This window comes from Pristiophorus japonicus, chromosome 20, assembly GCF_044704955.1.
Source record: "Pristiophorus japonicus isolate sPriJap1 chromosome 20, sPriJap1.hap1, whole genome shotgun sequence".
NCBI classification, from domain to species: Eukaryota; Metazoa; Chordata; class Chondrichthyes; family Pristiophoridae; genus Pristiophorus; species Pristiophorus japonicus.
The window spans coordinates 75,627,116-75,638,942 of NC_091996.1; positions in this window are offsets into that span (position 1 = coordinate 75,627,116).

Here is an 11,827-nt window from a genome sequence, read left to right on the forward strand (position 1 = left end):
TGGCATTAAGTTTTTTGCGGCACTGCTTCTGCTGTCCCTTCTGCTTTGGTGCTATGTTAATATCGATGATGGATCGGATTAGGCGATGGTCCGTCCAGCAGTCGTCAGCTCCTGTCATGGCATGGGTGATGCGCACAAGCTTGCGAACCCTGGCTCGGACGATAACATAGTCGAGCAGGTGCCAGTGTTTGGAGCGAGGGTGTTGCCACGATGCCTTGTATTTGTTCCTCTGGTGGAACAGGGTGTTGGTGATCAGGAGTTTGTGCTCTCGACATTTTGTCAGGAGTCGGGTGCCACTGGAGTTGGCTTTCCCTACCTCCTCTCTGCCAATCACGCTTCCCCAGAGGGCTGTGTCTTTGCCGATCCTGGCATTAAAGTCATGTAGGAAGATCACTTTGTCGCCCTGGTCAGGGATGTCTCGAGTTTGGAATAAAAACCCTCTTTCTCCTCATCCGTTGCATCACGTGTTGGGGCGTACGAACTGATGACTGTGGCGCATTGATTCCGGGATAGTCATGAGGCGTTCGTTAACCCTGCAGGGGGTGTCTGAGGCGGTTGACCAGTTCATCTTTGGCGGCGAAGCCAACTCCATGAAGGTGGCGTTCTTCCTCTGGTTTTCCTTTCCAAAAAAGGTGTAACCTCCACCATGTTCCTTGAGCTGGCCTATGTACAGTATGCACATGAACGTATTGGAGAAATATCACCAATGCTGCCTCTGCAAAATCCTGCAAATTCATTGGCAGGATAGGCACACCAACGTCAGTGTTTCCTCTCAGGCCAACATCCCCAGCATCGAGGCATTGACCATATTCGACCAGCTCCGGTGGACAGGTCACATTGTCCGCATGCCCGAGACTAGACTCCCGAAACAAGCTTTCTACTACGAGTTATATCACGGTTGATGAGCCCCAGGGGGGCAGGGGAAAAGCTTCAAAGACACCTTCAAAGCCTCTTGAGAAAATGCAACCTTCCCACTGACTCTTGGGAATCCCTGGCTGAAGACCGCTCAAAGTGGAGGAGGAGCGTCCGGGAAGGCACTGAACACTTTGAGTCTCTTCGGCGGGAGCACGCGGAAGCCAAGTACAAATAACGGAAGGAGCGTACGACAAATCAAGCACCCAACCCACCCGTCCCTCCAACCACCGTCTGCCCCACCTGTGACAGATTGTAGATCCCGCATTGCTCTCATCAGTCACCTTAGAACTCCTTTTAGTGTGGAAACAAGTCATCCTCGACTCCGAGGGTCTTGCCTTAGAGAAGAGAAGATAAGCTGTGCAATCCTGTCCGAGAAGGCTTTGCTGGAATAGTGCAAAGGGAACTTTATTCTGTATCTAACCCGTGCTGTGGAGTGTTCGATGGGGCAGTTTGGAGAGATCAGCTCGGGTTCCTGTTTCTGATCACTGCCCAGTGACCCCGGGTTAGAGAGAGGGGAAATCAGCCAGGATTCCTGTTCCTGATCACTGTCCAGTGACACCTGGATTGGAGAGAATGGAAATCATCCAGGGTTCCTGTTCCTGATCACCGCCAGTGACCCCAGGTTAGAGAGAGGGGAAATCAGCCAAGGTACCTGCTCCTGATCACTGTCCAGTGGCCCCTGGGTTACAAGAGGTGAAATCAGCCAGGGTACCTGCTCCTGATCATGTCCATTGACCCCTGGGATTGAGAGGATGAGATTGAGCCAGGGTTCTTGCTTCCGATATAATTGTATATTTTATACAATCACATGATTCAGTATCTTTACTACACTGTTTCCATAGTAACTCGTCATGTTCAGGTGTCTGGTCTGGAGGTCTATGTCAAACCCCAATGATTATTCCTCGCTCATGTGACTGACCCACTTGAACCCTAAATTACCTTGGCTGTTCTGATGTAACATGATTCGAGCTTCCGCGAGCATTTTATTTCTCAGTGACAATTATATTAAACCCATCCAACCTCTGATCCCCTCCACACTTCCTGCACCACTTGTAACCCTTTTAATGAATTGCTCTGAGGGCATTTTGAATCAGTGCGCAACGGGAGTCATGTGTAGGCCCGGTCTCTCCCTGAAGGACATTATTACACCATTTTGCTTTTTATGACTTATAGAAATCTTTCAGTAGTCGTTCGTCTATTTTACTCAAATTCTTCACCTTGTGTTAATTAGTTGTTACTTTCTGTAGGACTCACAACGATCTCTCCCGCTACAGAGAATCCACCGACAGGAACATCAGGTGAAACCTTTCTCTCCTGAATTCCCTGGTTCCTGTTTGTTTCTTGCTGTCTTGCAGATAATTACATTTGGAGAGAGCAGAGTGGAAAGGCTGAGGGGATTGGCAATGAAGAGGGCTTTGATTTTAATTCACAAACTGCAAATGTGTGTAGGTGTAAATAATAATGTGAGCAGATAGGGACTTGTTTGGTGGGACAGTGTGGAGGGAGCGTTATTCTGTATTTAACCCGTGCTGTACTTGTCTTGGGAGTGTTTGGGGGTACAGTTTGGAGGGAGCTTTGCTCTGTTTCTAACCCATGCTGTACCTGCCCTGGGAGTATTTCATGGGACAACCCGTGCTATATCTGCCCTTGGTTGGTTTAATGGGACAGTGTAGAGGAGCTTTACTCTGTATATAACCCCTGCTGTATGTGCCCTGGGAGTGTTTGATGGGACAGTGTTGAGGGAGCTTTAATCTGTATCTAACCCCGTGCTGTCCCGGTCCTGGGAGTGTTTAATGCGACAGTATAGAGGGAGCTTTACTCTGTATCTAACCCATCCTGTACCTGCCCTGGGAGTATTTGGAGGTACAATTTGGATGGAGCTTTGCTCTGTCTCTAACCCATGCTGTACCTGCCCTGGGAGTATTTAATGGGACAGTGGAGAGGAAGCTTTAATCTGTTTCTTACCCGTGCTATACCTGCCCTTGGTTGGTTTAAAGGGACAGTGTAGAGGAGCTTTACTCTGTATATAACCTCTGCTGTACCAGCCCTGGGATTGTTTGATGGGACAGTGTAGAGGGAGCTTATATCTTCTAAGAGTGTGTGAATGCATGTATGAGTGTGAATGTCAGGGTGTGAGTGTGAGTGTGTGTCAGGGTGTGAGTGTGTGTGAGTGTCAGGGTGTGAGTGTGTGTCAGGGTGTGAGTGTGTCTCAGTATGTGTACACACTCCCAGTCACACAGCAGTAGAACCTGCACCATTTGATGAACAACTGATAGTTGCAACAACAGAATATCTATTTGTTTACAAATTTACAAATGTATGAGTCATGTTGAAAATGGATCAGTTTGATGTTAAGAAGAGGCGGTGGTGGATGATCGGGGCCTGTGTGATTAGGTTTCAATCTGAAGGCAACGGCAGCAGTTCCTGAGACAGCTGTTCCACCAGGTGAGCTTCGGGGCGGGTCGGACACATTCTGACTGCTGGAGAAGTAAAGTTGAAAAGACCGCTGCATGTGTTCGGAGCTGCTCCTGGGGGTTGTGGAGGAAGGACTCGCAATCCATGGTGTGGGAAGTGATCCTGTTGGGGAAATCTTCAACCAACTGAGGCGAAAGGTCAATTAGGAGGTTCATGTAGTTCCTGTTAGGCTCCCGAGATAGTCCTTGAGTAATGAGGAAGCCTCGGCCGATCCAATGAGGGGGACAACCAATTGCAGTGTTGAACTACAACACCTGGTGACCTCCTCACTCTTTCCGTCCAGGTGCAACAACAAATGCACAAGGTTGGAATGGATCTGCCGGTAGAAGAAGGATGTGGAACCTCCGATTCCACATTTGGTCAAGTTTCCCAACATGCTGAATGCTCTAGCCCGCACTAAATCGCACTCAGCCTCGAAGAGCGGTTGAATGATGCTGAGGAATTCCTTTAAAAATGGTTTAATTGCGCTCACTCTCAAATTAGTGATGTTTTTAGATGGGCACGAGAGCACCTCAAATGTTAGCACTTCCTCTTGTTTCTCCTTGGTCCCCAATAAACTAGCATTGTGCTCATCACTTGAGGGGACCAGTGATGGGCTCCAACTATAATGTTGCTCAGGCCCCTGACACACAGCAACTGGGCAACTGGACAAGCATCACACCAACACCTTAGCAATGTGCTCACCAGAGTGTCTGTGAGCTGCAGCCGTGAAACCATTGGGAATTTTATTAGCTTGCTAAAGAAGGAAGCCATGGTGACTGCCTGACGGTCTTGGATGGTAAGGATTTGAGCTACCAGCTCTTCCACAATGCCAGGCAGGCTGATGCCAGCACAATGCACCATTGCTCTGGCCTGCAAGCCAACCCCCTTGTCAAACATGCAGAGGTTCTTCATCTGGTCCCATCCGCCACTGGTCACCATGTAAGTAGCTACCTCTTTATAATTGGCCCGAGCCAGCAGGTCCTTTAGTGTCCTCATGCAGTTCACACTCACCTCTCTACATTTAGGCATTTCAGACTCAGCTGAGAAGTGTCTCTGGTTCAATCTATCATCAGAAGCAAAAACATTGAGCAGAGAAACATTGACGCAAGAGTTGCAATGAATCAGCAGGGCATTGAATAACTGGGGGAATAATGTCGTTACTGCCTTTACTGACTCGGGCTTAGTTATCATCTGTCGCAGCCCACAGACAGCAGCCAGGGATTGAAGGGTTGAGTGCTGTGGTGTGTTCTCACTGATATCGGGGTAAAAGGAAGACTTCTCTTCCTCAAGGTGGACTCACTGATATAAGGAATCGACACCTGCCCTCTCTCGTATAGCGACCACATTATCAGTCAGACTAAACCTGGGGTCAACCGGTTTTTATTCAAGCATGCTCGGGAAGATTCCAATGAACACTTCCCAGAGCAACAGTTTGTAATGAGTGTAATACATATTCTGAGGGGTGCAACCCTCCTACAAAACCATCGATTGTTCTACTGTTATCAGCGAAGTTACATTGGTTTGTTGACTATTATCAGACTAGCTCTGAGTGGTTCTTCCCGACCTGTCCATCTCCCATCACATGTCACCCTTCTGGAATGTGTTCAACTTCGCCTCTCTTTCTCATGATGTGTTAAATAACCTTGCTTCCCAGGGTTTGCTATCTTGTTCCCAAACACCTGCTTTCTTATCCTGTTCCCAAGAGAATTTCAGTCATAATGTGCTAGTTTCTCATGAGATTCAGATGCTGTTACAATCTATTTTCCAGACTGTTGACTCTCCACTGCCCTTGGTGGATGTGTTATTCAGAATGTAAATCTGTATTAAGGTTGACACAACAGATGGTTCATTACACATCAAGCTTCACTGTTCCCCTCTTCTTAACCCAATGTAAGCAAGTGTATGAGCGTGCTTTACATACATAAGCGGGTTATACATAATCGGTCAATATTACAATCCCTACTGTAAGACAGAAGAACACCGATGTAGATAGGGTTTTAAACTAAATAAGGGAGCGGTGGGGCGGGACGGAACGGAGACGGTCGCAGTAGGGAGAAATCTAGAATGCTAAAGAGAAAAGAAAAGGAAGCAATGCAGGAAAGTGATTGTGGTAGGGATAACCAGATTATGTCAGGAAGGGACAGAGCATACAAACAAAAGAATGCACTAGCAAATCGGGTCCAGGTAAGAAAAATAGCAATAAGACAGTTAGGGCTATAGTAGAAAATAATGTGAAGATGTCTAATAATGTTAAAAAGACAAATTTAAAAGCATTGTATCTGAAGGCACGAAGCGTCTGTAATAAGATAGACGAATTAACAGCCAAGCAGATGTAAACGGATACGATACAGTTGCAATTACGGAGATATGGTTGCAGGGTGACCAGGTTTAGGAACTGACTATCCAAGGATATTGGATATTTAGGAAGGACAGGCAAAAAGGAAGAGGGGGTGGTGTGGCGTTGTTAGTAAAGGATGAAATCAGAGCAATAGTGAGAAAGGATTACTGGCTCAGAAAATCAAGTAGAATCTGGGTGGAGCTAAGGAGCACAGAGGGGCAGAAAACATTGGTGGGAGTTGTCGAAAGGTCTCCAAACAGTAGTGGTAGTGTAGGGGGTGGCATCAAACAGGAAAGTAGAGATGCATGTAGCAAAAGCAAATTAGTAATAATACTGTGGCAGATGAATTCCTGGAGTGTGTACGAGATGGTTTCACAGACCAGTATGTTGAGGAGCCTACTAGGGAACAAGTTATCCTAGATTGGGTATTGTGCAATGAGAAGGGGTTAATTTACAGTCTTGTGTGGGATCCTTTTGGGAAGAGTGACCATAACATGATTGAATTTCTTATTAAGATGGAAAGTGAAGTAGTCCAATCCGAAACTAGGATCCTATAACTAAACAAATAAAACTACAAAGGTATGAGGAATGAATTGGCTATGATAGATTTGAAAGATTCATTAAAAGGCATGACGGTGGATAGGCAATGGCTAATATTTAAGGAATGAATGCATTAATTGCAACAGTTCTACATTCCTTTCTGGCTTAAAAACACAAAAGGAAAAGTGGCCCAACCATGGCTAACAAAATAAATTAAGGATAGTATTCGATCCAAAGAGGAGTTATACAAAGTTATCAGAAAAAGTAGCAAGCCTGAGGCTTGGGAGCAGTAAAGAATTCAGCAAAAAAGGACCAAGGGATTTATTCAGAGGGGAAAAATAGAGTATGAGAGTAAACTTGCAAGGAACGTAAAAAGCGACTGCAAAAGCTTCTACAAGTATGTAAAAAGAAAAAGATTAATGAAGACAAATATAGGTCCTTTACAGACAGAAACAGGAGAATTTGTAATGGGGAACAAGGAAATGGCAGAACAATTAAATAAATACTTTGGTTCTGTCTTCACGGAAGAGGACACGAATAATGTCCCAGAAATGCGAGGGAACCAAGAGTCTAGTGAGCAAGAGGAATTAAAGGAAATGATAATTAGTAAGAAAATAGTGCTGGAGAAACTAATGGGACTGAAGGCAGATAAATCCCAAGGGCCTGATGTTCTGCATCCCAGAGTACTAAACGAGGTAGCCATGGAATTAGTAGATGCATTGGTTGTCATCTTCCAAAATGCTATAGATTATGGATCAGCTCCTGCAGATTGGAGGGTGGCAAATGTAACCCCACTATTTAAAAAAGGAGGGAGAGAGAAAATGGGGAACTACAGACCGGTTAGCCTAACATCAGTCGTAGGGAAAATGCTAGAGTGTATTATAAAGGCTGTGATAATGGCACACTTAGATAATATCAATGGGATTAGACAAAGTCAGCATGGATTTATGAAAGGGAAATCCTGTTTTACAAACCTACTGGAGTTTTTTGAAGTTGTAACTGATAAAATAGATAAGGGAGAACCAGTGGATGTAGTGTATTTGGATTTTCAGAAGGCCTTTGATAAAGTCCCACATAAGAGGCGAGTGTGCAAAATTAAAGCACATCGGATTGGGGGTAATGTATTGGCATGGATTGAAAATTGGTTAACTGACAGGAAACAGAGAGTAGGAATAAACAGGTCTTTTTTGGGGTGGCGGGAAATGATTAGTGGGGTACCACAGGGATCAGTGCTTGGGCCCCAGCTATTCACAATATATATAAATGATATTTGGATGAGGGAACCAAATGTAATATTTCCAAGTTTTCTGACGACACAAAACTAGGTGGGATTGTGAGTTGTGAGGAGGATGCAAAGACACTGCAAGGCGATTTAGGTAGGTTGAGTGAGTGGGCAAACACATGGCAGATGCAGTATAACGTGGATAAATGTGAAGTTATCCACTTTCGTAGGAAAAAGATAAGGACAAAGTATTATTTGAATGGTAATGTCTTGGGAGGTGTCGATGTACAGAAGGACCTGGGTGTCCTTGTACACCAGTCATTGAAAACAAACATGCAGGTGCAGCAAGCAGTTAGGAAGGCAAATGGTATGTTGGCCTTCATTGCAAGTGGATTTGAGTACAGCAGCAAGGATGTCTTACTGCAGTTATACAGGGCCTTGGTGAGACCACACCTGGGGTATTGTGTGTAGTTTTGGTACTTGCCAAAGAGGGAGTGCAGTGAAGGTTCACCAGACTGATTCCTGAGATGGCAGGAGAGATTGGGTCAATTTGGCCAGTATTCACTAGAATTTAGAAGAATGAGAGGGGATCTCATTGAAACATATAAAATTTTGACTGGGTTGGATAGATTGGATGTGGGGAGGATGTTTCCCCTGACTGGGAAGTCGAGAACAAGGGATCACAGTCTCAGGATATGGGTAGGAAATTTAGGACTGAGATGAGGAGAAATGTTTTCACTCAGAGGGTGGTGAACCTATGGAGTTCTCTACCACAGAAGGTTGTGGAAGCCAAGTTACTGAATAAGAGAGAGATAGATAGATTTCCAGAAACAAAAGGCATCAAGGGTATGGGGAAAAAGCTGGAATATGGTGTTGAGTTAGAGGATCAGCCATGATCATGTTGAATGGGGTGCAGACTCGAAGGGCCGAATGGCCTACTACTGCTCCTATTTTCTATGTTTCCCCTGATTCCTCAGAACCTCCTAATACTGATAAGCCCTTTTAATCTGTGCCATTTTACGTGTCAGATCAATTCACTACCTTCAGTATCCCTATTCGTGACCATCGGTCTGTCTCCACTCTAGTGACCGCTTTTTTATCCCCTTACAATCCCCACTAATGGCCCTTGACTATATGCCCAAGATAGGCCATTTCCCAATTACTTCCCCATGGGTGAGCCTCCAGGGTTCTCCTTTCGCTTGGGTAGCGCTACTTCCCGAAATGCAGGACCCACCTGTTGGCTGTCCCATCAAGGTTATACTAAATAAGTCCTTTCTGCCGGATTGTCTATATTCCCTTTATTCAATGTTTTAACTATTGTTCGGGCTATGGCCTGCCTCTTACATAATTTACACTTTTTATAGGCTAACAATAGCAAGATGACCAAGATGTTCCCTTGCATTACAACCAGTACATGTGACACTATCAGTATCCACGGATGCACTTGCACATTTTCTCAGTGTTTGAATTCTACATGGGGTATCCTCTGTTTCTTCTATCTTTCCTAATCTTCCCCCACCTGGGGTCTTCTCTTTGTTGCTTCGGATTGTGTTCAATTCATTGCTCCACTCGCGTTTGCTCCTCATTCAGTTTGGCTATTGGTTTTCCTTGCGGCCCAATGGCCTTCTCGGATAGTGTCTATCATTTTTCCCATTGATGGTTTCCTCTTTCACTTCAGGGTTTATAACGTATCCATGTGTCTCGTCAAGCGGGGTAAAGCAGAAGTCAGTATTCATGATGGGGCATGAGGTATCTCCTCCCTTCTTTGTGACCTTCATCTAAGTAGCCGTGGTGCTCACACACCATTCCCCATTCACACACCAGTGGTGGTTTCGTAGTCCCGTGCTAGGGAGTGATACTCAAGGTGCACCCGTCAACTTGGTCATATCCACAGTCATCCTTCATCATTCATAGTGGATCTCGACATAAAACAACTTGGTTATTTTTATAACAATCATCTATGCTGAGACTCTTTGTATTGTTGCTCTCTTCAATTACATATCTGGATTGTCATGGTACTGCACGCGAGTTTGATTTCTTATACTCTATATTATTTGTTTGGTATAGGGGATCTCCCTTTGCCACATCATACTGTGGTATAGATTTAAATGTCCGGTTACACATCTGACTTTTGGGACTCGAGCATGTCTGTTTCTCCGCACCTCACAGGCATGAGTCCTGTTTTTGTCCAAGGTCCAGTTGGTAATTACATCAAGTGTTATCCAATACGGCACCTTTCCATCTTGAAGCTGCTCTAGGTTATGTTGTATACCACTGAGTAACCATGCTCCATATCCTGCGCATACTATTTCTGTCTGTATGATTCTGCTCAAGTTTCTTTCCGCTCTAGTTCTGGCGTGGTCTCGCAACATGTGACAATTCCCTCTCCAACAATCCCTGTAAGGTTCGGGTTAGGGCGTTGACCCGATCATTTATCGTGTGCAGGTCTATAGTGTTTACCGTCACAACTCCCACCACGTATCCCATGCCTACCATTTCTAGTATCCCTCTTTTACCTCGGTCCCGCTTTTTACCTGACCCTCTTTCCACATGGTTTTTGATTCAGGGCCTTCAAGTGCTCGCAGGGTCAGTTGTTTATACAGGCTTCTAGTTTGACCCGCAGAAGCTGAGGATGGTTAAGTCTGTTAAATTATTCGCTGACATACCCCGAAGTGTATTCTTGGTCTGCCTCAATACCAATCGCCTTTGCCCCAACATTCATAGTTGGACATGTTGGTGGCACTGTGGATGTGGTAGTCGGGGCCCTAGTAGTGCTCACTGTTGCTAAAGTATGGGTGAAAGTATGGGTGGGGCTGTGGTGGTGGGTCTATCTCAGGAGATAACCCTCCACCACCATTCATAGATGTTGAGTGAAATCTGCACCCACTTCTCCCGGGTGCAGTAACTTTGTCCCCCCATCCTGGTTATAAAACACACCGCGGTCTTATTCACACTAATTATTGGTCCCTTATTACTGGCCCATCCCCAATGTTGTTTCGTTTCCTTGTTGCGTTGTTTTATGCCCGTTATTCCGGCGCTGCAATTTAAGTCCACTATTGCTCCATCCGTCACTGTCAGCGTTTTGGATTCTTTATCACAACTAATGTCGCCCGAGTCACTCAGCCTGTTGTCCTTGATATGAGGATGAGTTACACCACATTGTTCCCATGAGCACCAAAATCGGGCAAAAAGACAATATTTTCCGGTCGTCACCTGTTAGTGAGTGACTATGTTTTTCAACTGGGTCCAGTGTTTCCACTTGCCGATACCCTTTATAACTACGCAGGCGCACGTATCCCTTACCATTACCTGATAGGGTCCGGTCCATTTTGGTGCGAGCCCGGAACTCTCTGGGATAATCTTCACCATTACCTGACTGCCAATTTCGGGTATTTGAACCTTCTGTTCTTTAGTGTCATTCTCTAAGTCCTTGATTACTTGCTGGTCTCTAGCTTGTTCCTTTAAATCATGTAACTGCTTACAGAGTTCCATCACAAATCTCCATATCTTGTCTTTATAGAAACATAGAAATTTACAGCGCAGAAGGAGGCAATTTCGGTCCATCGTGTCCACGCCGGCCGACAAAGTGCTGCACAGCCCCCAGTCAGCAGCCTTAAAGGTTACATATAAACCCATGAACAATGACGGAAAGGCAAAGAGCACCCAGCAACCAGTCCGCCTCACACAACTGCGACATCTCTTATACTGACACATTCTACACTCCACCCCAACCAGAGCCATGTGATCTCCTGGGAGAGGCAAAAACCAGATAAAAACACAAGCCAATTTTAGGGAGGAAAAAATCTGGAAAAATTGATCTCCGACCCATCGAGGTGATCGAAATAAGTACAGGAGATCACCTTGGCCGTATTCTATTCCCTGCAGTATTTACCATTATATCTGCGCCGTCCAACAAGGGGTCATCCAGTCTAATCCCAATTACCAGCTCTAGGTCCGTAACCCTGCGGGTTACTGCACTTTAAGTGCCCATCCAACCATCTCTTAAAAGTGGTGAGGGTTTCTGCATCCATCACTCTTCCAGGCAGCGAGTTACAGATCCCCACAACCCTCTGCGTAAAGAAGTCCCCCCTCAAATCCCCTCTAAACCTTCACCAACTACCTTAAAACTATGCCCACTCATTATAGACCCCTCCACCAATGGGAATAGACCCTTACTATGCACTATGTCTAGGCCCCTCAATATTTTGTACACCTCAATGAGGCCTCCTCTCAACCTCCTCTGTTCCAATGAGAATAAACCCAGCCTATCCAATCTGTCCTCATATCTAAGATTCTCCATTCCAGGCAGCATCCTAGTAAATCTCCTCTGCACCCTCTCTAGTGCAATCACGACC